Source organism: Aquarana catesbeiana, linkage group LG04, assembly GCF_042186555.1.
Source record: "Aquarana catesbeiana isolate 2022-GZ linkage group LG04, ASM4218655v1, whole genome shotgun sequence".
In the NCBI taxonomy this organism is placed as follows: Eukaryota; Metazoa; Chordata; class Amphibia; order Anura; family Ranidae; genus Aquarana; species Aquarana catesbeiana.
The window spans coordinates 684,363,239-684,389,139 of NC_133327.1; the positions used below are offsets into that span (position 1 = coordinate 684,363,239).

Here is a 25,901-nt window from a genome sequence, read left to right on the forward strand (position 1 = left end):
CACCCCTAACACTAACCTAGAGTTTTCATAAGAAAATCTTCCTGTGTCAGGGTGACAATGCTCAGCCAACGCCTCCCCATTAGCAGCAAGGTTGTCGGCCTGCCAGGCCCACCCCTTTAACCCCTTCACCGCCAGAGACGTTTTTGCCTTTATTTTTTATTGCACATAAAAGTTAAAAAGCACATTTTAGGCCTGAAGATTAAGTTAAACTCCCCAAACATGAAATATTTTCTGCAAGCAAAGACTCTGGAGGATAAATTGGCGGTAACTTCAATTCTGTATGCCTCTTGAAATTTGCGCACAGCGTGCTCCCAGCACAGAGACCGGGGGTCTCACCGTGAGCCCCGGGCCCCGTACTAACGATCAGGACCCACAACTCCTGATTTCCAATCATCCTGATTGCTGTGATTGCCTCTGATTGGCTATCACAGTGATCGGTCACTGTGAAGACTGCCCCTGTGTTATCTTTCTCTGGGAATGGAGTTGACAGATACATCGTATCTCTCTCTTTCCTTGCAGAGAAAAAAAAAGTGTGTGTAAAAAAATTAAAATAAAATAATAATAGAACAAAAAAAAATACAAAAAAATACCCAGATCAAGGTTTGATCTAGGTCAGTGCCAGGGTTAGTGTCTGGGTCAAGGTCAAAGTTCAAGGTTAAGGTCAAAGATCAGGATCAGTATTCTTTTTTTTTTTTTTAACATCAGAGGCGAGATCAGCAGACGGATTCTCGCTGATCTCCCTCCTCCAACACCCGCCATGTCTGTCCTAGGCATGCAGGAGGGTCAGTGGAGCCTGGGATTTATGGCGGGATAGGAGTTTGTGGAAGTGATCATGAGGCTTTACAGCCAACGTTTGAAAAGAATAAAGTCTCCCTGAATCTCCCAAGAGGAGTGTACAGTCAGTGAATGTAGATGTAGAGCGGGGAGTACAGTGAATGTAGATGTAGAGCGGGGAGTACAGTGAATGTAGGTGTAGAGAGGAGTGTACAGTGAATGTAGATGTAGAGAGGAGTGTACAGTGAATGTAGATGTAAAGAGGGGAGTACAGTGAGTGTAGATGTAGAGAGGAGTGTACAGTGAATGTAGATGTAAAGAGGGGAGTACAGTGAGTGTAGATGTAGAGAGGAGTGTACAGTGCATGTGGATGTAGAGAGGACTGTACAGTAAATGTAGAGAGGATTGTACAGTGAATGTAGATGTAGAGAGGAGTGTACAGTGAATGTAGATGTAGAGAGGACTGTACAGTGAATGTAGATGTAGAGAGAAGTGTACAGTGAATGTAGAGAGGAGTGTACAGTGAATGTAGATGTAGAGAGGGGAGTACAGTGAATGTAGATGTAGAGAGGAGTGTACAGTGAATGTAGATGTAGAGAGGATTGTACAGTGAATGTAGATGTAGAGAGAAGTGTACAGTGAATGTAGAGAGGACTGTACAGTGAATGTAGATGTAGAGAGGGGAGTACAGTGAATGTAGATGTAGAGAGGGGAGTACAGTGAGTGTATATGTAGAGAGGAGTGTACAGTGAATGTAGCTGTAGAGAGGAGTGTACAGTGAATGTAGATGTAGAGAGGAGTGTACAGTGAATGTAGATGTAGAGAGGAGTGTACAGTGAATGTAGATGTAGGGAAGGGAGTACAGTGAATGTAGATGTAGAGAGGACTGTACAGTGAATGTAGATGTAGGGAAATGAGTACAGTGAATGTAGATGTAGAGAGGCGTGTACAGTGAATGTAGATGTAGAGAGGACTGTACAGTGAATGTAGCTGTAGAGAGAAGTGTACAGTGAATGTAGATGTAGAGAGGAGTGTACAGTGAATGTAGATGTAGAGAGGAGTGTACAGTGAATGTAGATGTAGGAAAGGGAGTACAGTGAATGTAGATGTAGAGAGGCGTGTACAGTGAACATAGATGTAGAGAGGACTGTACAGTGAATGTAGATGTAGAGAGGAGTGTACAGTGAATGTAGATGTAGAGCGGGGAGTACAGTGAACATAGGTGTAGAGAGGGGAGTACAGTGAATGTAAATGTAGAGAGGAGTGTACAGTGAATGTAGATGTAGAAAGGACTGTACAGTGAATGTAGATGTAGAGAGGGGAGTACAGTGAATGTAGAAAAATAAAAAGAGTAAAAAACAACCGGCTCTGTGAAAAGTCATGCCGGACCAGACAGACTGGGAGGGGGTGTCAAGGTCAAAAAACATGAAAGCAAATGACCTCATGGGATGCTCACCCCAAATGATTGCAGCCAACATTTCACTTCAAACAGAAGGTAGCCAGGATAGCAGTATGGAGTGTTTGCTACGGTGGTTACCTCCTTGGAAGCAAAAGGATTAACCGACCATTGGTCTGCAGGGAGCATGGGCAGACCTGATGGACAACCCAAGAGGCACCCGAAGGAGCACACGTGACAGGCTGACAACACTGCTGCTAATCGCACTGCAGAGGCTCAGCGTTGTCAGCCGGGAACAGGAAGAGCTGAAACTTTGTAACAGATTCACTAAATACAAGATTTGCTTTAGAAAACTGTATACAGTGAGGCAGGAGGCCAAAAATAATGAAATATCATTTCTTTTTTTTTTTTTTTTTTAGGTTTCCAAGTACAGAAATGTTAACGCTCGACTTGTCCTGTAAGCTCATTTTTTTTTCTTTCTGTGCCTTTAAGGTTGTGCAGCACAGTAGCTGGAGAGAGAGTCCTGCCTCCTCTGTGAGCTCTGGAATGGCAAGCAGTTCCTGATGTGTTCAGAGCAGAAAGACACACACACCCTGTATGCTGCTGTGCGTCTACCACCAGCCTCAGCAACACTCTGCTCTCCTCCAACCTGAGACCATGGGAGCCTGAGACCTCACTGCACCCCCCCAGCACCCTGCACCACCGGTAAGGCACCACCGAATGCCCTTCACTTGGCTCTGTCCTCCTTTTTTTTTTTTCTGTCTCCTTGCTGCATTCCCTGACAACACAACAGCTGCATAAACAGGATAGAGGTCTACTGCTGCTCCAGAAAATGCAAGGGAGATGGCTGCTTCCATGCTCACGCTGTTAACCCTTTGGCTGCTGTACGGCGTTGGACGTGACGTCACGCAAGCGTCGGTAACAGCGCTACCATCTATTTGCGAAAAGGACCGCAAATCCCAGCAGGACATGCTTGGAGTTGTAGTTCCCCAGTTTGCAATAGCTCCAGCTGGCTCATAAGACTACAAGAACCGCACGGCGTGCCGCTAGCCCATGGCGATCGCTGACAGTGCTCATACGTCTGTCTCCTATGGGGTTAAAATTGGGGCACGTGCCACAATGTTGAGCGACCGGTAGCTGGGGTATCATCAGCACGCTAATAGATCTGCGCAGCAGGCCCTGTTTCACGAATTCGGATACCCTGCGGTGACAAACGTCGAGAAAATTGAATCGCGTTAGCCCAACCGTGGCAAGAAATGCTTTTTTAAAAATTTTTTAGGCTCTCAATGGCATTTGCAGCGCTGCGAAGTACTGTCGTGTCGTTAGCTGTGCAAGGTGGATCGCCAAAAAAAAAAAAAATACGTCCGCGTGTAACGATCGTCTAAAATCTGCATGATCTGGGCTGTAATGTAAGACCCATGTTTTTTGCAACAGCGCTGTAAGGTCAGCAGGCAGATGAAGCAGCTGGGTTTATAGAGAGCCTGGCATTTAGAATGTTACTGCGCTCATGTTGTGTTTTGGAACTCTGCGAATCAGGGAATTGATACTTTGTTACCTGTGCTGCACGCCGGTACCCCTCCGTCATTGGGGAACCGGTAAGTATCCACCATTGGTTGTCATGCCGAACAGAATGGTGACAAGATGGAGGTTGTCATCAATCCAAAAATCACCCAAGATTTGTTAAAAAATATATTATTGTTGATATTGTGTTTTGTATTGTATATTGTATTATGTTGCAATTATGTAACATTTATTATATACATTGTTTGCTCTTCTTACTCTTCTTCTTCTTAATAATAATAACAATAATATGTATTGTTTGTTAATATGTTGTTTATATTCTTCTTCTTCTTTTTCTTCTTCTTCTTCTTGTTATGTAATATTTGTTAATATGCTGTTTATATTCTTCTTCTTCTTCTCCTTTTTCTTCTTCTTCTCCTTCTTCCTCTCCTTCTTCTTCTTCTCCCTCTCCTTCTTCTTCTTCTTCTTCTTCTTCTTCTTCTTCTTCTTCTTCTTCTCCTTCTTCTTCTCCTTCTTCCTCTCCTTCTTCTTCTTCTCCTTCTTCTTCTTCTTCTCCCTCTCCTTCTTCTTCTTCTTCTTCTTCTTCTTCTTCTTCTTCTTCTTCTTCTTCTTCTTCTTCTTCTTCTTCTTCTTCTTCTTCTCCTTCTTCTTCTCCTTCTTCCTCTCCTTCTTCTTCTTCTCCCTCTCCTTCTTTTTCTTCTTCTTCTTCTTCTTCTTCTTCTTCTTCTTCTTCTTCTTCTTCTTCTTCTTCTTCTTCTTCTTCTCCTTTCCTTCTCTCTTTCTTCTTCTTCTTCTTCTTCCTCTCCTTCTTCTTCTGTCATTTTTTTGTTAATATGTTCTTTATATTATTATGTTGATATTATGTATCATTGATTATATTTCTTCTTAGCGTGATATTATTATGTTGATACAATGTTACCATTGGGTGGGGAGTAGCTCTGGACTGGGCTGAGTATATTATCGATATTTATTAAATGGAAGGTGGATATAAGGTCGCATCAATCTTAAAGTGACGGAAGGAATCCCCTCTGTACTGCATCAATTTGGGGTGATGAAAGATGAACTCCAACAACACCCCAGCCAGGCATGTCTTCAGCTGGTCCTCCCCATCCTGGTGGTCTTCATGAAATTGCCCTTCTATCAATGATTATTAAAAAAACCATCTTTTAGTATTTGGGCGGAGGGTAAAACGTTGCTCACTTTGAATCCTTCATCGGTTTAAGTTCCAATTACACAAAGTTCTGATTTGTTGCCTGACCAGACTTCTCAGCAGTGGAGGAAAGCGGCTGAGACACACTGACTTCACTGTTCTAGAGCTTGTTGCTTGTAATGCTGGGATTCCGGGTTCAGAACCTGCCAGAGCCTCGTCTGCATGGAGTTTGCATGCTCCGCCCATGTTTGCATGCTTGTTTCCCCTTGCAATCCAAAAATTACCATTGTTCATTGATTCTGCCTAATAATGAGGGTGTATACTATCAGTGGAGGCATTCAAGTGTAAGCTCCTCCGGTGCTGAGACTGATATGACTGGCTCAGTGTTCTCTGTACAGCACTGCGGTATATGCCAGAGCTATATAAATGTATAATAATAGTGTGTGACTATGATGAAAAAATTAGAGTGTAAGCTTCTCAGGTGCAGAGACTGACGTGACTGGCTCGGTGTTCTCTGTACAGCACTACAGTATATGTCAGAGCTATATAAATGTATAATAATAGTGTGTGACTATGATGGAAAAATTAGAGTGTAAGCTTCTCAGGTGCAGAGACTGACGTGACTGGCTCGGTGTTCTCTGTATAGCACTACAGTATATGTCAGAGCTATATAAATGTATAATAATAGTGTGTGACTATGATGGAAAAATTAGAGTGTAAGCTTCTCAGGTGCAGAGAGACTGACTTGACTGGCTCAGTGTTCTCTGTACAGCAGTACAGTATATGTCAGAGATATATAAATGTACAATAATAATAGTGCATGGGGACATTAGAGTGTAAGCTCCTCTGGTACAGAGACTGATGTAACTGGCTCTTTGTTCTCTGTACTGCACTACAGTATATGTCAGAGCTATATAAATGTATAATAATAAAAGTGTGTGACTGTGTGGGGACATTAGAGTGTAAGCTCCTCTAGTACAGAGACTGATGTGACTGGCTCTGTGTTCTCTGTACAGCACAGCGGTATATGTCAGAGCTATATAAATGTATAATAATAGTAGTGTGTGACTATGGGGGGACATTAGAGTGTAAGCTCCTCTGGCGCAGGGACTGATGTGACTGGCTCAGTGTTCTCTGTACAGCACTGCGGTATATGTCAGAGCTATACCATTGTATAATAATAATAGTGTGTGACGGTGGGGGAGGGGACATTAGAGTGTAAGCTTCTCTGGTACAGAGACTGATGTGACTGGCTCAGTGTTCTCTGTACAGCACTACAGTATATGTCAGAGCTATAAAAATGTATAATAATAATAGTGTGTGATTGTGTGAGGACATTAGCGTGTAAGCTCCTCTGGTACAGAGATTGATGTGACCGGTACAGCACTCCGGTATATGTCAGAGCTATATAAATGTATAATAATAACTTTGTGACTGGGTTGGGACATTGAAGTGTAAGCTCCTCTGGGGCAGAGACTGATGTGAACTTGTATTAATATAATATCAGTATAGGAAGTTCTTTCTTTCTCAGTTTCCTGCAGTAAAACAATGTCAGTGATATTGCAGATCTCTCCATATAAGAATTACTATTGTGAAAAGCTGAACTATGAAATCACATTGTGGATCTTTGAGGTTTTGGTGTGTGTGGTGAGAAGTCAATCATAATGTTTTGTGTTGGTCATGTTGGCAATAACTATGTCAGTACTACCTAAATCTCAGTATGATCTGGGCAGGACTGATCGGCATGCTGGAACATGTAGTTCTCCAGCTGGTTGATGGATCAGCAGAATTGTCACCTTTTATTTTGGAGGACATAGAGGACCTTTCAGCTCTGTGAACAGGGAAGGGGGGTGAATTATTACAGGGCACTACTGGGTTGGGCAGGCAGGGGGCGCTGCGGTCACATCTTGCTGGGGTGCAGATCTCTGACTCAATACTTCAATAGCCACAAGAAAGACAAAACTTGTCTATGTTGGGGCTGGGAGGCCAGCAGGACACAGAGTGTGATTTGTGACAGCAGAGGAATCTTTGAGTAGACAGTGAACAATGACAGGGGTTTTCCGATGGGCCAGATTGGAAGCTTGTGGAGCTCCTGCATTATTTCTTCAAGTTTCCTTCTGTGCACCAGATGCAATTAGAATTTCCAAATATGTTCTTCTGAAACATCTGTAGACCAGAAATGAGAGGACTCAGCTTCTGGGGAAAAAAACATTATATATTGGGCAATATTCTGTGTTTATCAAAAGATATCTCTACATAAGAGACAGGGATGAGTGTAGATGTAGAGAGGAGTGTACAGTGAATGTAGATGTAGAGAGGAGTGTACAGTGAATGTAGATGAAGAGAGGAGTGTACAGTGAATGTAAATTTAGAGTTGGGTGTGCAGTGAATGTAGAGGTAGAGATAGGTGTACAATGAATGTAGATGTACGGAGAAGTGTACAGTGAATGTAGATGAAGAGAGGAGTGTACAGTGAATGTAGATGTAGAGGGATGTACAGTGAATGTAGATGTAGAGAGGAGTGTTTGGTGAATGTAGATGTAGAGAGGAGTGTACAGTGAATGTAGATATACAGAGGAGTGTACAGTGAATGTAGATGTAGAGAGGGGAGTACAGTGAATGTAGATATACAGAGGAGTGTGCAGTGAATGTAGAGGTAGAGATAGGTGTACAATGAATGTAGATGTAGAGATGAGTGTACAGTGAATGTAGATGTAGAGAGGAGTGTACAGTGAATGTAGATGTAGAGGGGTTTACAGTGAATGTAGCTGTAGAGAGGGGTACAGTGAATGTAGATGTATAGAGGGGAGTACAGTGAATGTATATGTAGAGAGGGGTGTACAGTGAATACAGATGTAGAGAGTAGTGTACAGTGAATGTAGATGTAGAGAGGAGTGTACAGTGAATGTAGATGTACAGAGGAGTGTACAGTGAATGTAGATGTAGAGGGGTTTACAGTGAATGTAGCTGTAGAGAGGGGTACAGTGAATAGAGATGTAGAGAGGGGAGTGTACAGTGAATGTAGATGTAGAAAGGAGTGTACAGTGAATGTAGATGTAGAGAAGGAAGTGTACATCAAATGTAGATGCAGAGAGGAGTGTACAGTGAATGTAGATGTAGAGAGGACTGTACAGTGAATGTAGATGTAGAGAGGTAAATACAGTGAATGTAGATGCAGAGAAGGAAGTGTACATCAAATGTAGATGCAGAGAGGAGTGTACAGTGAATGTAGATGTAGAGAGGACTGTACAGTGAATGTAGATGTAGAGAGGTGAGTACAGTGAATGTAGATGTAGAGAGCAGTGTACAGTGAATGTAGATGTAGGAGGTGTGTACAGTGAATGTAGATGTAGAGGGATGTACGGTGAATGTAGATGTAGGAGGTGTGTACAGTGAATGTAGATATACAGAGGAGTGTACAGTGAATGTAGATGTAGAGGGGTGTACAGGTAATGTAGATATACAGAGGAGTGTACAGTGAATGTAGATGTAGGAGGTGTGTGTACAGTGGATGTAGAGGGATGTATAGTGATTGTAGATGTAGAGAAAGGTGTGCAATGAATGTAAATGTAGAGGGGTATACAGTGAACATAGATGTAGAGGGATGCAGAGTGAATGTAGATGTAGAGAAGAGTGTACAGTGAATGTAGATGTAGAGAGGAGTGTACAATAATAAATGTAGATTTAGAGAGGACTGTAAAGTGAATGTAGATGAAGAGAGATGATGTACAGTGAAATGTCGGTGACACCATGGATGGTGGGATTCCTGAGAAATGTCGGTGACACCATGGATGATGGGGTTGCAGAGAAATGTCGGTGACACCATGGATGATGGGGTTGCAGAGAAATCTCGGTGACACCATGGATGGTGGGGTTGCAGAGAGATTCGGTGACACCATGGATGGTGGGGTTGCAGAGAAATGTCGGTGACATCATGGATGGTGGGGCTGCAGAGAAATGTCGGTGACACCATTGATGGTGGGGCTGCAGAAAAATGTCGGTGACACCATGGATGGTGGGGTTGCAGAGAGATGTCGGTGACACAATAGATGGTGGGGTTGCAGAGAAATGTCGGTGACACCATGGATGGTGGGGTTGCAGAGAAATGTTGGTAACACCATGGATGGTGGGGTTGCAGAGAAATGTTGGTGACACCATGGATGGTGGGGTTGCAGAGAGATGTCGGTGACACCATGGATGGTGGGGTTCCTGAGAAATGTCAGTGACACCATGGATGGTGGGGTTGCAGAGAGATGTCGGTGACACAATGGATGGTGGGGTTCCTGAGAAATGTCGGTGACACCATGGATGGTGGGGTTGCAGAGAGATGTCGGTGACACCATGGATGGTGGGGTTCCTGAGAAATGTCGGTGACACCATGGATGGTGGGGTTCCTGAGAGATGTCGGTGACACAATGGATGGTGGGGTTGCAGAGAGATTCGGTGACACCATGGATGGTGGGGTTCCTGAGAAATGTCGGTGACACCATGGATGGTGGGGTTGCAGAGACGTTTCATTTTATGCAGTGCTTTGTGACTATTACACGGTTTATATACATTGGGGTTGATTTACTAGAACTGGAGAGTGCGAAATCTGGTGCAGCTCTGCATAGAAACCAATCACTTCCAGGTTTTATTGTCAAAGCTTAATTGAATGAGCTGAAGTAAAGTTAGAAGCTGATTGGCTCCCATGCAGAGCTGCATCGGATTTTGCTCTCTCCAGTTTTAGTAAATCAATCCCAATGTGTCTCTTCCGATGTTTTTGTTTCCCTGATTATACACTTAATTTGTGTCTTTGTCTCCGGAGTCGGGCGTTCGGCGTGTACATGCGTGTTGTGTTTGGGGCCAGGATCTGATCTTCTCTCCGGGGGGAATCGATTCCACCGTCTGGCTCTCTGCCCTCTTCTCATCACCAGCGACAGGTTTAATTAGGACACTTGGCTCTGGCTGCGCGGCGTTGTCGGGGTGGCGGTGAAGCCTGTGCCTGGGGTGACACAATGTTGCCTTTTATTGTCAGATTCCTGGATGGCGGAAAGGAATCAGAATGGAAGACCTTAAAGCGGTTTTCCATTTTTTACAAAAAAAAACGTCCAAGTCACCTAGACGCATCGCAAGGATTTTAGAAATTGTATTGCAGATCTTTACTCAGTCCTGATGTTCGGGGGACATTTCTGGGCACTTGCTGAAATCTATTAAAATGCGGGCAAAGTGGGCGGGTCACTCTGTTATTTGGAACTTGGAATTCCGGCCATCCCTCTAGATTCATTGTTAAAACTTGGGAGATATCCAGGACTTGGACTTGGCCATACTTCCTCCAGCATCACACATCCAAATGTGAGGAATGGGAGGGGGCAGGTGCCCGCTATTATCTCCCAAATCATCTGCAAACTCATTCAGCCACTGTTATGATTCAGGCACCTCTGCCAAATAGCACAGCCAGGCTTGTGACCTCATTTTTTTTTTCTGCTGAAGTAATGTATCTTGGTGACCAATCTGTTCAGTGTTACCAGTTCTTCACTCTGTGACCTAGTTACCTCTACTGGTGTGACCTAGTTCCCTCTACCGGTGTGACTTAGATATCTCTACTGGTGTGATCTAATTCCCTCTCCTGGAGTGACCTAGCTCCCTCCACTGGTGTGACCTAGCTCCCTCTACTGGTGTGACCTAGCTCCCTCTACTGGTGTGACCTAGCTCCCTCCATTGGTGTGACTTAGTTACCTCTACTGGTGTGATCTAGCTCCCTCTACTGGTGTGACCTAATTCCCTCTCCTGGAGTGACCCAGCTCCCTCCACTGGTGTGACCTAGCTCCCTCCACTGGTGTGACCTAGCTCCCTCCACTGGTGTGACCTAGCTCCCTCCACTGGTGTGATCTAGCTCCCTCTACTGGTGTGATCTAGCTCCCTCTACTGTGAACTAGCTCCCTCTACTGGTGTGATCTAGCTCCCTCTACTGGTGTGATCTAGCTCCCTCTACTGGTGTGACCTAGCTCCCTCTACTGGTGTGACCTAGCTCCCTCTACTGGTGTGATCTAGCTCCCTCTACTGGTGTGACCTAATTCCCTCTCCTGGAGTGACCCAGCTCCCTCCACTGGTGTGACCTAGCTCCCTCCACTGGTGTGATCTAGCTCCCTCTACTGGTCTGACCTAATTCCCTCTCCTGGAGTGACCCAGCTCCCTCTACTGGTGTAACCTAGCTTCCTCCACTGGTGTGACCTTGCTTCCTCCACTGGTGTGACCTAGCTCCCTCTACTGGTGTTACCCAACTCCCTCTACTGGAGTGACCCAGCTCCCTCTACTGGTGTAACCTAGCTTCCTTTACTGGTGTGACCTAGCTCCTTCCACTGGTGTTACCTAGCTCCCTCCACTGGTGTGACCTAGCTCCCTCCACTGGTGTGACCTAGCTCCCTCCACTGGTGTGTCCTAGCTCCCTCCACTGGTGTGACCTGACACCCTCCACTGGTGTGACCTGGCACCCTCCACTGGTGTGACCTGGCACCCTCTACTGATGACATACTTACCTCCACTGGTGTGACCTAGCTATGTTAACGAGTGTGACCTAGCTCACTCTACTGATGACATAATTACCTCTACTGGTGTGACCTAGCTACCTTTACTGATGTTCCTAATCTGCCATCAAAATGTAATCTGCACAAGTCTGTTCAGAAAGCTACCAACTACTTGGTAAGTTTTAATTTCTTACCCCCCCCCAACCCCCGCCCCCCATGACCATAGACCTTTGAAGATCTGCTTGTTCATTTAAGCTTAAGCAGCTAGAAGCTGATTGGTTGCAATGCAGAGCTGCCTCAGATTCTGTTTACTCCAGTCTTAGTAAATACCCCTCATTGACTTTCCTAAGCCATGTCTCTGTAAATAAGTAACACTGACTGAGGGAACGTGGAAGAAATGGGGAGGTTCTAGCTAGGACTAAACCAACTAGTACTAAACAGGAGGGGAAGAGAGAGGACAAAATGGGGAGGGTCTAGCTAGGACTAAACCAACTAGTACTGAACAGGAGGGGAGGAGAGAGGACAAAATGGAGAGGGTCCAGCTAAGACTAAACCAACTAGCACTAAACAGGAGGGGAAGACAAAAAACAAAAATGGTGAGGGTCTAGCTAGGACTAAACCAACCAGTACTAAACAGGAGTGGAAGATAGAAGAAAAAAATGGGGAGGGCTTAGCTAGGATTAAACCAACTAGTAACAAACGGGGAGAAGAAAGACGAAAAAAGGGGGAGGGTCTAGCTAGGACTAACCAACAAGTGCTAAACACAAGGGAAGACAGAAGAAAAAAATGGGGAGGGTCTAGCTAGGACTAAACCAACTAGTACTAAACAGGAGGGGAAGAGAGAGGACAAAATGGGGAGGGTCTAGCTAGGACTAAACCAACTAGTACTGAACGGGAGGGGAGGAGAGAGGACAAAATGGAGCGGGTCCAGCTAAGACTAAACCAACTAGTACTAAACAGGAGGGGAAGACAAAAGACAAAAATGGTGAGGGTCTAGCTAGTACTAAACAGGAGGGGAAAATAGAAGAAAAAAATGGGGAGGGTTTAGCTAGGATTAAACCAACTAGTAACAAAGGGGGGAAGAAAGAAAAAAAAAGGCAGAGGGTCTAGCTAGGACTAACCAACAAGTGCTAAACAGAAGGGAAGACAGAAGAACAAAATGGGGAGGGTCTAGCTAGGGCTAAACCAACTAGTACTTAACAGGAGGGGAAATTGAAGAAAAAAAGGGGGAGGGTCTAGTTAGGACTAAACCAACTAGTACTAAACAGGAGGGGAAGACAGAAAAAAATGGGGAGGGTTTAGCTAGGATTAAACCAACTAGTAACAAAAAGGAGGGTAAGACAGAAGAAAAAAATGGGTAGGGTCTAGTAACCAATAAGCTTCTAAATTCTGCTTGTTCAATTAAGCTTGAAAGCTAGAAGCTGATGCAATGCAGAGCTGCCCCAGATTCTGTTTACTCCAGTTTTAGTAAATCCCCCTCATTGACTCTCCTAATCCCTGTCTCTGCAAATAATAAGTAACACTGACTGAGGAAACATGGAAGCAATGGGGAGGATCTAGCTAGGACTAAACCAACTAGTACTAAACAGGAGGGGAAGACAGAATAAAAAAATGGGGAGGGTTTAGCTAGGATTAAACCAACTAGTAACAGACAGGAGGGGAAGACAGAAGAAAAAATGGGGAGGGTCTAGCTAGGACTAAACCAACTAGGATTAAGCAGGAGGGGACAGAGAGAAGAAACCAAACCACAATAGTAAACAAGCTTTAGTGTCCAGAAACCACCACTAGATGTCAGCATATTACAGAAAAATAATAACCTCATGCAGTTCAATATATAAAACATAAAAATGGGACAGAACAAATTCCTTTTTTGCACATTGGGATCCACGCTGACGGCTGTATGTTGCTCGCTGCAGCTGTCGCTGTGTCTTCCAGTCCCGGGTTCAGTGACAGCTGAAGCTGGCTGGTTTGTTTGTAAACAAATCTCATGTGATCACACTGATTGATGAAGATTAACAACTAGGAATGGTGCCGTATGCCGTATGCCTGGTACACAGGATGAGATTATCGGATGAATGATCGTTTTTTTGCATGCTAATCTCAGATCGAACCTGAAGAGTTTATTAAAGTCACAAAAATTCTAGTATGACAGAATAAAAATTTTATGTGTTGTAAGTGTATTTGTATTGCATATTCGAACGACAACTGTACTGATTTTTTGTGCATGTCCGGATAATATCGGATAAACTGTCATGATCGGCTCTTGTACAATTTTCTGATCGTGTGTACGGGCCTTAGGAACGTTAAACTAGCGATCGCTGACATCAAGGTTTTACATTTTCTGCTTAGAGCCCTTTGCTTCTTTCCTACGCGTTTCATCACCAATATCATCAGGAGAACTTTCAAAAAACTTGCTTATATATTTGCTCATAGATCCCCAGATCCGCACTCTCCCTGATCTTCCTCCTCAGCATCCTCCCTGATCTTCCTCCTCAGCATCCTCCCTGATCTTCCTCTTCAGCATCCTCCCTGATCTTCCTCCTCAGTATCCTCCCTGATCTTCCTCCTCAGCATCCTCCCTGATCTTCCTCCTCAGCATCCTCCCTGATCTTCCTCCTCAGCATCCTCCCTGATCTTCCTTCTCAGCATCCTCCCTGATCTTCTTCCTCAGCATCTTCCTTGATCTTCCTCCTCAGTATCCTCCCTGATCTTCCTTCTCAGCATCCTCCCTGATCTTCCTCCTCAGCATCTTCCCTGATCTTCCTTCTCATTATCCTCCCTGATCTTCCTTCTCAGCATCCTCCCTGATCTTCCTCCTCACCGTCCTCCCTGATCTTCCTCCTCAGCATCCTCCCTGATCTTCCTCCTCACCGTCCTCCCTGATCTTCCTCCTCAGCATCCTCCCTGATCTTCCTCTTCAGCATCCTCCCTGATCTTCCTTCTCAGCATCCTCCCTGATCTTCCTCCTCACCGTCCTCCCTGATCTTCCTCCTCAGCATCCTCCCTGATCTTCCTCCTCAGCATCCTCCCTGATCTTCCTCCTCAGCATCCTCCCTGATCTTCCTCCTCAGCATCCTCCCTGATCTTCCTCCTCAGTATCCTCCCTGATCTTTCTCCTCAGCATCCTCCGCTCGTGTAAGTGTGGAATGAGAGCCAATGGAAACATCTGGTGTACTTTTTGTACGATTTTCTGATCGTGTGTACAGGCCTTTAGAGTGTTAAACTAGTGATAACTGACATCAAGGCTTTACATTTTCTGCTTAGATACCTCCCCTACGTGTTTTGTCACCAACATCATCAGGAGCACTTTCAGAAAGCTTGCTTATATATTTGCTCATAGATCCCCAGATCTACACTCTCTGTGATCTTCCTCCTCAGCATCCTCCCTGATCTTCCTCCTCAGCATTCTCCCTGATCTTCTTCCTCAGCATCCTCCCTGATCTTCCTCCTCAGCATCCTCCCTGATCTTCCTCCTCAGCATCCTCCCTGATCTTCCTCCTCAGCATCCTTCCTGATCTTCCTCCTCAGCATCCTCCCTGATCTTCCTTCTCAGCAACCTCCCTGATCTTCCTTCTCAGCATCCTCCCTGATCTTCCTTCTCAGCATCCTCCCTGATCTTCTTGCTCGGCATCCTCCCTGATCTACTTCCTCGGCATCCTCCCTGATCTTCCTCCTCAGCATCCTCCCTGATCTTCCTCCCCAGCATCCTCCCTGATCTTCTTCCCCAGCATCCTCCCTGATCTTCCTCCCCAGCATCCTCCCTGATCTTCCTCTTCAGCATCCTCCCTGATCTGCTTCCTCGGCATCATCCCTGATCTTCCTTCTCAGCATCCTTCCTGATCTTCCTCCTCAGCATCCTCCCTGATCTTCCTTCTCAGCATCCTCCCTGATCTTCCTCCCCAGCATCCTCCCTGATCTTCCTCTTCAGCATCCTCCCTGATCTGCTTCCTCGGCATCCTCCCTGATCTTCCTTCTCAGCATCCTCCCTGATCTTCCTCCTCAGCATCCTCCCTGATCTTCCTCTTCAGCATCCTCCCTGATCTGCTTCCTCAGCATCCTCCCTGATCTTCCTCCTCAGCATCCTCCCTGATCTTCCTTCTCAGCATTCTCCCTGATCTTCCTCTTCAGCATCCTCCCTGATCTTCCTCTTCAGCATCCTCCCTGATCTTCTTCTTCAGCATCCTCCCTGATCTTCCTCCTCAGCATTCTCCCTGATCTTCTTCCTCAGCATCCTCCCTGATCTTCCTCCTCAGCATCCTCCCTGATCTTCCTCCTCAGTATCCTCCCTGATCTTCCTCCTCAGCATCCTCCCTGATCTTCCTCCTCAGCATCCTCCCTGATCTTCCTCCTCAGCATCCTCCCTGATCTTCCTCCTCAGCATCCTCCCTGATCTTCCTCCTCAGCATCCTCCCTGATCTTCCTCCTCAGCATCCTCCCTGATCTTCCTCCTCAGCATCCTCCCTGATCTTCCTCCTCGGCATCCTCCCTGATCTTCCTCCTCAGCATCCTTCCTGATCTTCCTCCTCGGCATCCTCCCTGATCTTCTTCCTCGGCATCCTCCCTGATCTTCCTTCTCAGCATCCTCCCTGATCTTCTTCCTCGGCATCCTCCCCGATCTTCCTCCTCAGCATCCTCCCTGATCTTCCTCCTCAGCATCCTCCCTGATCTTCTTCCTCGGCATCCTCCCTGATCTTCCTCCTCAGCATCCTCCCTGATCTTCCTCCTCAGCATCCTCCCTGATCTTCCTCCTCAGCATCCTCCCTGATCTTCCTCCTCGGCATCCTCCCTGATCTTCTTCCTCGGCATCCTCCCTGATCTTCTTCCTCGGCATCCTCCCTGATCTTCCTCCTCAGCATCCTCCCTGATCTTCCTCCTCAGCATCCTCCCTGATCTTCCTCCTCAGCATCCTTCCTGATCTTCCTCCTCAGCATCCTCCCTGATCTTCTTCCTCAGCATCCTCCCTGATCTTCCTTCTCAGCATCCTCCCTGATCTTCTTCCTCGGCATCCTCCCTGATCTTCCTCCTCAGCATCCTCCCTGATCTTCCTCCTCAGCATCCTCCCTGATCTTCTTCCTCGGCATCCTCCCTGATCTTCTTCCTCGGCATACTCCGCCCATTCAGGTGTGGAATGAGAGCCAATGGAATCATCCGGTGTGACCTTTTGGTGACCTCTGGGGAGATCTGTGGATCCTGCAGCCTCTGCAAACCGCTATCCAGCAGATCAGCGAATTTTCTCTCCTTCCCTCATCACATCTTAGAAAACAAAGTCCAACGTATTTTTTTTTTTTACTAAAATGAATAATGAACTAAAAAAAGCACCAAAATGATTTCTCAAAAGGGGAAGCAAAGAACGCCCCGTAGTTTCCTGTTCCCCTGAGTTGAACTCTGCACTTAAAGTGAACCCGTCACCCGTCATGCATGCTCAGTGGGACCCTTCCAGGTATATATTACCTCCCACAAAGATCACAGGACTCCCCGACAATACCTTCATCTGCTTTTGTCTCTGGAAGGACGGCGCCATCTTTGTCCAGGCATCACCCAGGGTCACTATCACGTAGATGCCGGCTCAGAGACGACACAATCATATAGATCCGGGTGCCTGTACAGTTCTTGGCTATCTTCACGTCTGACACAGATCAGCCCCCTGCTGCAGCATTTCACCTTGTGATACTACAAAGTTACAAGGTTGCAGTCTGATCACTGGGGGGAGGGGAGACTGAGGAAATACTTCCCCCTGCCTGCAGCAGACTGGTGATATCATCTCAGCCTAGGCAAAATCACTGGAGTGGAGCTCAAAATGGATTTTTAATGATAAAAAGGGTTTTTTCTGAGACGGAAATGGGGGCCCCTAGAGGAGAAAAACTAAATGGCCCCCCAAACCCAAAGTGGCCACCAATGGGGTCCTACAAACCAGCCCCAGTTACCTGCTGTATGGGCATGGAAGCCCCTCCTGTGTTCTCTGGTGCTTCCTCCTGCCTGAAGCAGACTGATGACCTCATCTCAGCCTAGGCAAAGTTACAATGTAGCAGTCTGATCCTTGAGGGGAGGGGAGACTGAGAAAATTCTTAAACCTGCCTGCAGCAGACTGATGGTATTATCTCAGCCTAGGCAAAGTTACAATGTTGCAGTCTGATCTCTAGGGAAGATGGGACTGAAAAAAATGCTTCCTCCTACCTGCAGCAGACTGATGACCTCATCTCAGCCTAGGCAAAGTTACAATGTAGCAGTCTGATCCTTGAGGGGAGGGGAGACTGAGAAAATTCTTAAACCTGCCTGCAGCAGACTGATGGTATTATCTCAGCCTAGGCAAAGTTACAATGTTGCAGTCTGATCACTGGGGGAGAGGAGACGGTGGGAATGCTTCCTCCTGCCTGCAGCAGACTGATGACATCATCTCAGCCTGTCCAAAGTCACTGAGTGAAGTTGTAATACTCGTCCTTCTATATTAATCTCCTAAATCCTAATAGAAGACTCAGTCATGACCAGGATGTAGTGACCAGGGGTCCCTCTTACTGCAGGAGCATTTGCAGTTCGTATGACCCACGGACAGTCCTGCTAGGAAGGTAGCAGCACAAGTCGCCGCAGCAGGTGGTAAGAGTGGCAGAGCGCCACTGATCCCCATGGCGGGACCGTCCCCCCATCTTTTCCAGGAAAGTTGGCCGCTATGCAGACGGCGTTGGACAGGTGCAGATCGGGCCTCGGATTTCCAGCAGCCGGCTTCTCCCGGGGTCAGAGGTCAGCACACGCTGGCCTTTCATGTCCCTCTGTAATGCTATTAAACCCCCTTCTAAGGTGACACTTTATTGGGCTGCAGCACCTTGTACGCCGTTATCGGCGCTTGTAAATCCCCCACCCCGTTTTCTTCTCGCTGTAAAGTGTCCACACCTGGACTTCCAGCTTTTTACTGGTGTGATGAAAGAAGATCCGCATACGAGGCGCTGACAGAAGGATTGCAGGAGCGAATTCCTGGCGCTCGGATTACCAGGACAGTCACCGGCAATGCAGCCAAACACCGCCAGATCTGCAGCTGAACAGGGGGAGGGGCACACATCCTGGGACCCCAAAATTGGCTGCTGCTGTGCCAAGGAGCCCCCCATCCTTCTGGACGCTCTTCATTTATGGTGGCATGGGAGGTCTGACATTGGCTCTTCTCATTGTCTATGGACCCTGGCACAGCAATATACAATACTAGTAAATGTGACAGCACTGAGGTCATGGGTTCAAATCCCAACCACGGCACTACCTGCCTAGGAATCGCATGTTCTCCCTGTGCCTGGGCGGGTTCCTCCGGGTACTACTACATTTTTGTAAATATTTTCTTCTATCTTTTCATGTGACAACACTGAAGAAATGACACTTTGCTACATTTGCTGTCCCCTCAAAATAACTCAACACACAGCCATTAATAACTAAACCGCTGGCAACAAAAGTGAGTACACCCCTAAGTCAAAATGTCCAAATTGGGCCCAAAGTGTCAATATTTTGTGTGGCCACCATTATTTTCCAGCACTGCCTTAACCCTCTTGGACATGGAGGTCACCAGAGCTTCACAGGTTGTCACTGGAGTCCTCTTCCCCTCCTCCATGATGACATCACAGAGCTGGTGGATGTTAGAGACCTTGCGCTCCTCCACCTTCCGTTTGAGGATGTCCCACAGATGATCAATAGGGTTTAGGTCTGGAGACATGCTTGGCCAGTCCATCACCTTTACCCTCAGCTTCTTTATCAAGGCAGTGGTCATCTTGGAGGTGTGTTTGGGGTCGTTATCATGTTGGAATACTGCCCTGCGGTCCAGTCTCTGAAGGGAGGGGATCATGCTCTTCTTCAGTATATCACAGTACATGTTGGCATTCATGGTTCCCTCAATGATCTGTAGCTCCTCAGTGTTGGCAGCACTCATACAGCCCCAGACCATGACACTCCCACCACCATGCTTGTCTGTAGACAAGACACACTTGTCTTTGTACTCCTCACCTGGTTGCCTCCACACACGCTTGTCACCATCTGAACCAAATACGTTTATCTTGGTCTCATCAGACCACAGGACATGGTTCCAGTAATCCATGTCCTTAGTCTGCTTGTCTTCAGCAAACTGTTTGCAGTCTTTCTTGTGCATCATCTTTAGAAGAGGCTTCCTTCTGGGATGACAGCCATGCAGACCAATTTGATGCAGTGTGTGGCGTTTGGTCTGAGCACTGACAGGCTGACCCCCCACCCCTACAACCTCTGCAGCAATGCTGGCAGCACTCATACATCTATTTCCCAAAGACAACCTCTAGATATGACGCTGAGCACGTGACCTCAACTTCTTTGGTCGACCATGACGAGGCCTGTTCTGAGTGGAACCTGTCCTGTTATACCGCTGTATGGTCTTGGCCACCGTGCTGCAGCTCAGTTTCAGGGTCTTGGCAATCTTCTTATAGCCTAGTCCATCTTTATGTAGAGCAACAATTCTTTTTTTTCAGATCCTCAGAGAGTTCTTTGCCATGAGGTGCCATGTAGAACTTCCAGTGACCAGTATGAGAGAGTGAGAGCGATAACACCAAATTTAACACACCTGCTTCCCATTCACACCTGAGACCTTGTAACACTAATGAGTCACATGACACCGGGGAGGGAAAATGGCTAATTGGGCCCAATTTGGACATTTTTACTTAGGGGTGTACTGACTTTTGTTGCCAGCGGTTTAGACATTAATGGCTGTGTGTTGAGTTATTTTGAGGGGACAGCAAATTTACACTGTTATACAAGCTGTACACTCACTACTTTACATTGTAGACAAGTGTCATTTCTTCAGTGTTGTCACATGAAAAGATAGAAGAAAAGATTTACAAAAATATAAGGGGTGTACTCACTTTTGTGAGACTGTATATAGACGATAGATAGATAGATAGATAGATAGATAGATAGATAGATAGATAGATAGATAGATAGATAGATAGATAGATAGATAGATAGATAGATAGATAGATAAGATAGATCGATCTATATATAGAGTATATATCCAAAAATAGAATACAATGGTGACATTTCCCAATGTCCTGCTTTCCCGTGAGACCAGAATTTCCCCTAAACCCCCCCAGTAATGGGCCCCTGAGAGGTCAGCTGTGGGGCCCCTCCAGCAGTAGAGCTGTGTCATGGGTTTAGCCCGGTTCTGTGGGCTGGACGCAGCGCAGAGTAAACTGCTGCCTCATGTCCTCCTCGTCTCTCTCCCAGGGTCTGAGGGCACCGCAAACCACGACTTGCTCAGAAGGCAGCCGAATAAAAATAGCCAAAGTATTTGTCTCCCCCCCTCGGTGCCGGATCTGCTCGGGACGCATTCACCCGAGTTCACCGAAAGACCCCACTACTGAGTCCTGCATTCTTTTTGTAATGCTTTGCTTTGCATTTTACATGCTTTGTGTTTGATTTTGGCTTTTTTGCCTTAATTTATGTTGTGTGTATACTGTATGTGTGTTTTGTTGCATTGCGCTGAAAATAGAAAGAAATAAACGCTGTACTTTATTCAGAGCTGGGCAAATGCAACACAACACGCTGGTGTGACCTGCATTCATAGGGAACCATTATTTGTTTTGGTTTCCATGTGTTGGGAACACGCTCACAAAACACACCCTAGCGCATGAACCCCGAGTCATGTGTTGTCATATGTTGTCATGCGTTGTCACGTTTTGTCATGTGTTGTCACGTGTTGTCATGTGTGGTCACATGTTGTCATGTGTTGTCACGTGTTGTCACGTGTGGTCACGTGTTGTCATGTGTGGTCACGTGTTGTCAGGTGTGGTCACGTGTTGTCATGTGTTGTCACGCTTTGTCATGTGTTGTTACGTGTTGTCACGTGTTGTCATATGTGGTCACGTGTTGTCATATGTTGTCACGTTTGGTCATGTGTTGTCACGTGTTGTCATGTGTGGTCACATGTTGTCATGTGTTGTCACGTGTTGTCACGTGTGGTCACGTGTTGTCATGTGTGGTCACGTGTTGTCAGGTGTGGTCACGTGTTGTCATGTGTTGTCACGCTTTGTCATGTGTTGTTACGTGTTGTCACGTGTTGTCATATGTGGTCACGTGTTGTCATGTGTGGTCACGTGTTGTCATGTGTTGTCACGTGTTGTCACGTGTGGTCACGTGTTGTCATGTGTGGTCACGTGTTGTCATGTGTGGTCACGTGTTGTCATGTGTTGTCACGGTTTGTCATGTGTTGTTACGTGTTGTCACGTGTTGTCATATGTGGTCACGTGTTGTCATATGTGGTCACGTGTTGTCATGTGTGGTCACGTGTTGTCATGTGTTGTCACGGTTTGTCATGTGTTGTTACGTGTTGTCACGTGTTGTCATATGTGGTCACGTGTTGTCATATGTGGTCACGTGTTGTCATGTGTGGTCACGTGTTGTCATGTGTTGTCACGGTTTGTCATGTGTTGTTACGTGTTGTCACGTGTTGTCATATGTGGTCACGTGTTGTCATGTGTTGTCATGTGTTGTCACGTGTTGTCACGTGTTGTCATGTGTTGTCATGTGTTGTCACGTGTTGTCATGTGTTGTCATGTGTTGTCACGCGTTGTCACGTGTTGTCACGTGTTGTCATGTGTAGTCATGTGTTCAGTTAAAATAAATGGACTGCCAACGCACCCTGAAGTGCCTAAAATCACACCTGACCCATTTTTTGTCACGCAATGCCTGGGTTCATTGGTGTGCCATTCAAAATGCAGGACAGGCGCATTACTGTGTGTTATGGTAACGTGCGCGGTAATACATGTGTTACTGCAACATATAAGTGTGAATCCAGCCTGAAAGAGGTTTTATATATATATATACTCTTGCCAAAAGTATTGGGACACCTGCCTTTACACGCACATGAACTTTAATGACATCCCAGTCTTAGTCCGTAGGGGTCAATATTGAGTTGGCTCCGCCCTTTGCAGCTATAACAGCTTCAACTCTTCTGGGAAGGCCGTCCACAAGGTTTAGAAGTGTGTCTATGGGAATGTTTGACCATTCTTCCAGAAGCCCATTTGTGAGGTCAGGCACTGATGTTGGACGGGAAGGCCTGGCCCACAGTCTCCACTCTAATTCACCCCAAAAGTGTTCTATCAGGTTGAAGTCAGGACTCTGTGCAGGCCAGTCAAGTTCCTCCACCCCAAACTCACTCATCCATGTCTTTATGGACCTTGCTTTGTGCACTGGTCCAAATCATTTGGTGAAGGGCAGTGGCGGCCTGTCCATATGGGGTGCAGGGGTGCTGCCCCCCCCTTCCTCCAATCCATGCGTCCAGACCCTAATCTACATGCAGGGCGCCGGATGCATGGACTCCAATGTTTTTTTTTTTCAAAGCACGCAATTAGAGCCAGAGGCTCGAATTGGCTTCAAAAAGGGTGGGCTCGGGGTGCAGTGCTCCCACCCACTTGTGTGGGGGGGGGCTATTGTCTTCATGATTCTCCTCCCGGCCAATCAGGAAGCAGATCCTGAGACCCGATTGTCCGAGAGGAGAAGTGACTGCATTGGCCACTGAGGAAGAGGAGACGCAGAAGCTGCCGGGAAGATTCTGTGAGGCCGTTGAGCCGGGACCTAGATGGGGTTCATGCAGGGCCGGTGGGCTGTCGGACAATCCAGCCCTCAGGAGTGGGGGTTGGGGCACTGACCGACCGGGATAGATGGCGATTGGTGTGTTTGACACCCCCCCACCCCCAAAATGGAGCACCAGCCGCCACTGGTGGAGGGGTGATTAAGGTGTTGGAGTTGTTTTTCAGGGGTTGGACTTGGCCCCTTAGTTCCAGTGAAGGGAACTCTTAAGGCGTCGGCATACCAAGACATTTTGGACAATTTCAGGCTCCCAACTTTGTGGGAACAGTTTGGGGATGTCCCCTTCCTGTTCCAACATGACTGCCCACCAGTGCACAAAGCAAGGTTCATAAAGACATGGATGAGGGAGTTTGGGGTGCAGGAACTTGATTGGCCTGCATAGAGTCCTGACCTCAACCCGATACAACACCTTTGGGATGAATTAGAGCCAGACCTTCTCATCCAACATCAGTGCCTGACCTCACAAATGCTCTTCTGGAAGAATGGTCAAACATTCCCATAGACACCCTCCTAAACCTTGTGGACGGCCTTCCCAGAAGAGTTGAAGCTGTTATAGCTGCAAAGGGCGGAGCCAACTCAATATTGAACCCTACGGACTAAGACTGGGATGCCGTTAAAGTTCATATGCGTGTAAAGGCAGGCGTCCCAATACTTTTGGTAATATAGGGTGTGTGTATATATATATATATATATATATATATATATATACATATATATATATATATATATATATACACTTTGTGTGCACCTAATGCCTTTGCAAACCCAGATACTAACTTGTAAAAGTAGCAGTGTCATCATCACTGTGCTGTACATAGCCTGTGCAGAGAGCAGAGCTGTGGGAGGGACCCAGGAGGCTCCACCCACTACAGGTTGCCTGCAGAAAACTACAGGAGGGGGGCGGAGACAAGACCGGTCACCCTGCACAAGGAGAGAGGGCAGCAGTGAGCGGTCTTTATTACAGGAAGTCTCACACTGGATTTCTGACAATATCTGCTGATCCCAGATTCATGACAGCCGCAGTGAGCGCCGGGGATCGCCGTCTGGCGCTGGTCTCTGGTGATAATAAATAGTTGGGGGTGCATTAGGACTCCTTTATGACAGATTCATCAGGTGATCCATGGGATGCAGTTGGCTGGGTGGGGTGACCCTTTAAGGCACACAGCGTGAAGCTCAGATTTGAGGCTGCGTATTGGCTGCACGCTGTAGATTGGTGATATTCCTCACCGCGCCGCACAGGACCGGCGGCAGAACTCTTCCCCATGGTGCTCCTGACCCCGGGTCCTGGGAGCTGCTCCACTCCAGAGACAAATGTCATCCAGATGGCTGCACTGAGCGTCCTCCAGTGTCCCCCCAGTGCTGGCCCAGTGCATGCTGGGATCCTGACATCATGGAAACTCTTCAGCCGGCACTGCTGTCCATGCTGGAATTCCACCAATGCGGCTCCATGTCCTCCTCTACCATGTATGGCAGTGCTGTGTCAGCGGGATCCCGACTTAACCCTTCACCGCCGCCTGCAGGAATAGAGGAGCCGTCCTCAGATACAATGTAACACAGGAGCAGTCCTCACATACAATGTAACACAGGAGTAGTCCTCACATACAATGTAACACTGGAGTAGTCCTCAGATACAATGTAACATAGAAGTAGTCCTCAGATACAATGTAACACAGGAGTAGTCCTCAGATACAATGTAACACTGGAGTAGTCCTCAGATACAATGTAACACTGGAGTAGTCCTCAGATACAATGTAACACTGGAGTAGTCCTCAGATACAATGTAACATAGAAGTAGTCCTCAGATACAATGTAACACAGGAGTAGTCCTCAGATACAATGTAACATAGGAGTAGTCCTCACATACAATGTAACACTGGAGTAGTCCTCAGATACAATGTAACATAGAAGTAGTCCTCAGATACAATGTAACACAGGAGTAGTCCTCAGATACAATGTAACATAGGAGTAGTCCTCAGATACAATGTAACATAGGAGTAGTCCTCAGATACAATGTAACATAGGAGTAGTCCTCAGATACAATGTAACATAGGAGCAGTCCTCACATACAATGTAACATAGGAGTAGTCCTCAGATACAATGTAACATAGGAGTAGTCCTCAGATACAATGTAACATAGGAGTAGTCCTCAGATACAATGTAACATAGGAGCAGTCCTCACATACAATGTAACACTGGAGTAGTCCTCAGATACAATGTAACATAGGAGTAGTCCTCAGATACAATGTAACATAGGAGCAGTCCTCAGATACAATGTAACACAGGAGTAGTCCTCAGATACAATGTAACATAGGAGTAGTCCTCAGATACAATGTAACATAGGAGCAGTCCTCACATACAATGTAACACTGGAGTAGTCCTCAGATACAATGTAACATAGAAGTAGTCCTCAGATACAATGTAACACAGGAGTAGTCCTCAGATACAATGTAACATAGGAGTAGTCCTCAGATACAATGTAACACAGGAGTAGTCCTCAGATACAATGTAACATAGGAGCAGTCCTCAGATACAATGTAACACAGGAGTAGTCCTCAGATACAATGTAACATAGGAGTAGTCCTCAGATACAATGTAACATAGGAGTAGTCCTCAGATACAATGTAACATAGGAGTAGTCCTCAGATACAATGTAACATAGGAGTAGTCCTCAGATACAATGTAACACAGGAGTAGTCCTCAGATACAATGTAACATAGGAGCAGTCCTCAGATACAATGTAACACAGGAGTAGTCCTCAGATACAATGTAACATAGGAGCAGTCCTCACATACAATGTAACACTGGAGTAGTCCTCAGATACAATGTAACATAGGAGTAGTCCTCAGATACAATGTAACATAGGAGCAGTCCTCACATACAATGTAACACTGGAGTAGTCCTCAGATACAATGTAACACAGGAGTAGTCCTCACAATGCAACACAGGAGTAGTCCTTAGATACAATGTAACATAG

At 46.4% G+C, this 25,901-nt stretch overlaps 2 protein-coding genes across 2 annotated transcripts in view; both read left to right on the forward strand.

Moving 5' to 3' along the window:
- The window catches only part of LOC141141064 (kinesin-like protein KIF6), a 550,310-nt gene that overhangs the window by 300,281 nt on the left and 224,128 nt on the right, over positions 1–25,901 (forward strand). The gene's annotated exons all lie outside the window — the stretch shown is intronic.
- The window catches only part of DAAM2 (dishevelled associated activator of morphogenesis 2), a gene marked incomplete in the record, with an annotated part of 129,007 nt that continues 105,828 nt past the window's right edge, over positions 2,723–25,901 (forward strand). Inside the window, 1 exon segment of the mRNA XM_073628750.1 lies at positions 2,723–2,875.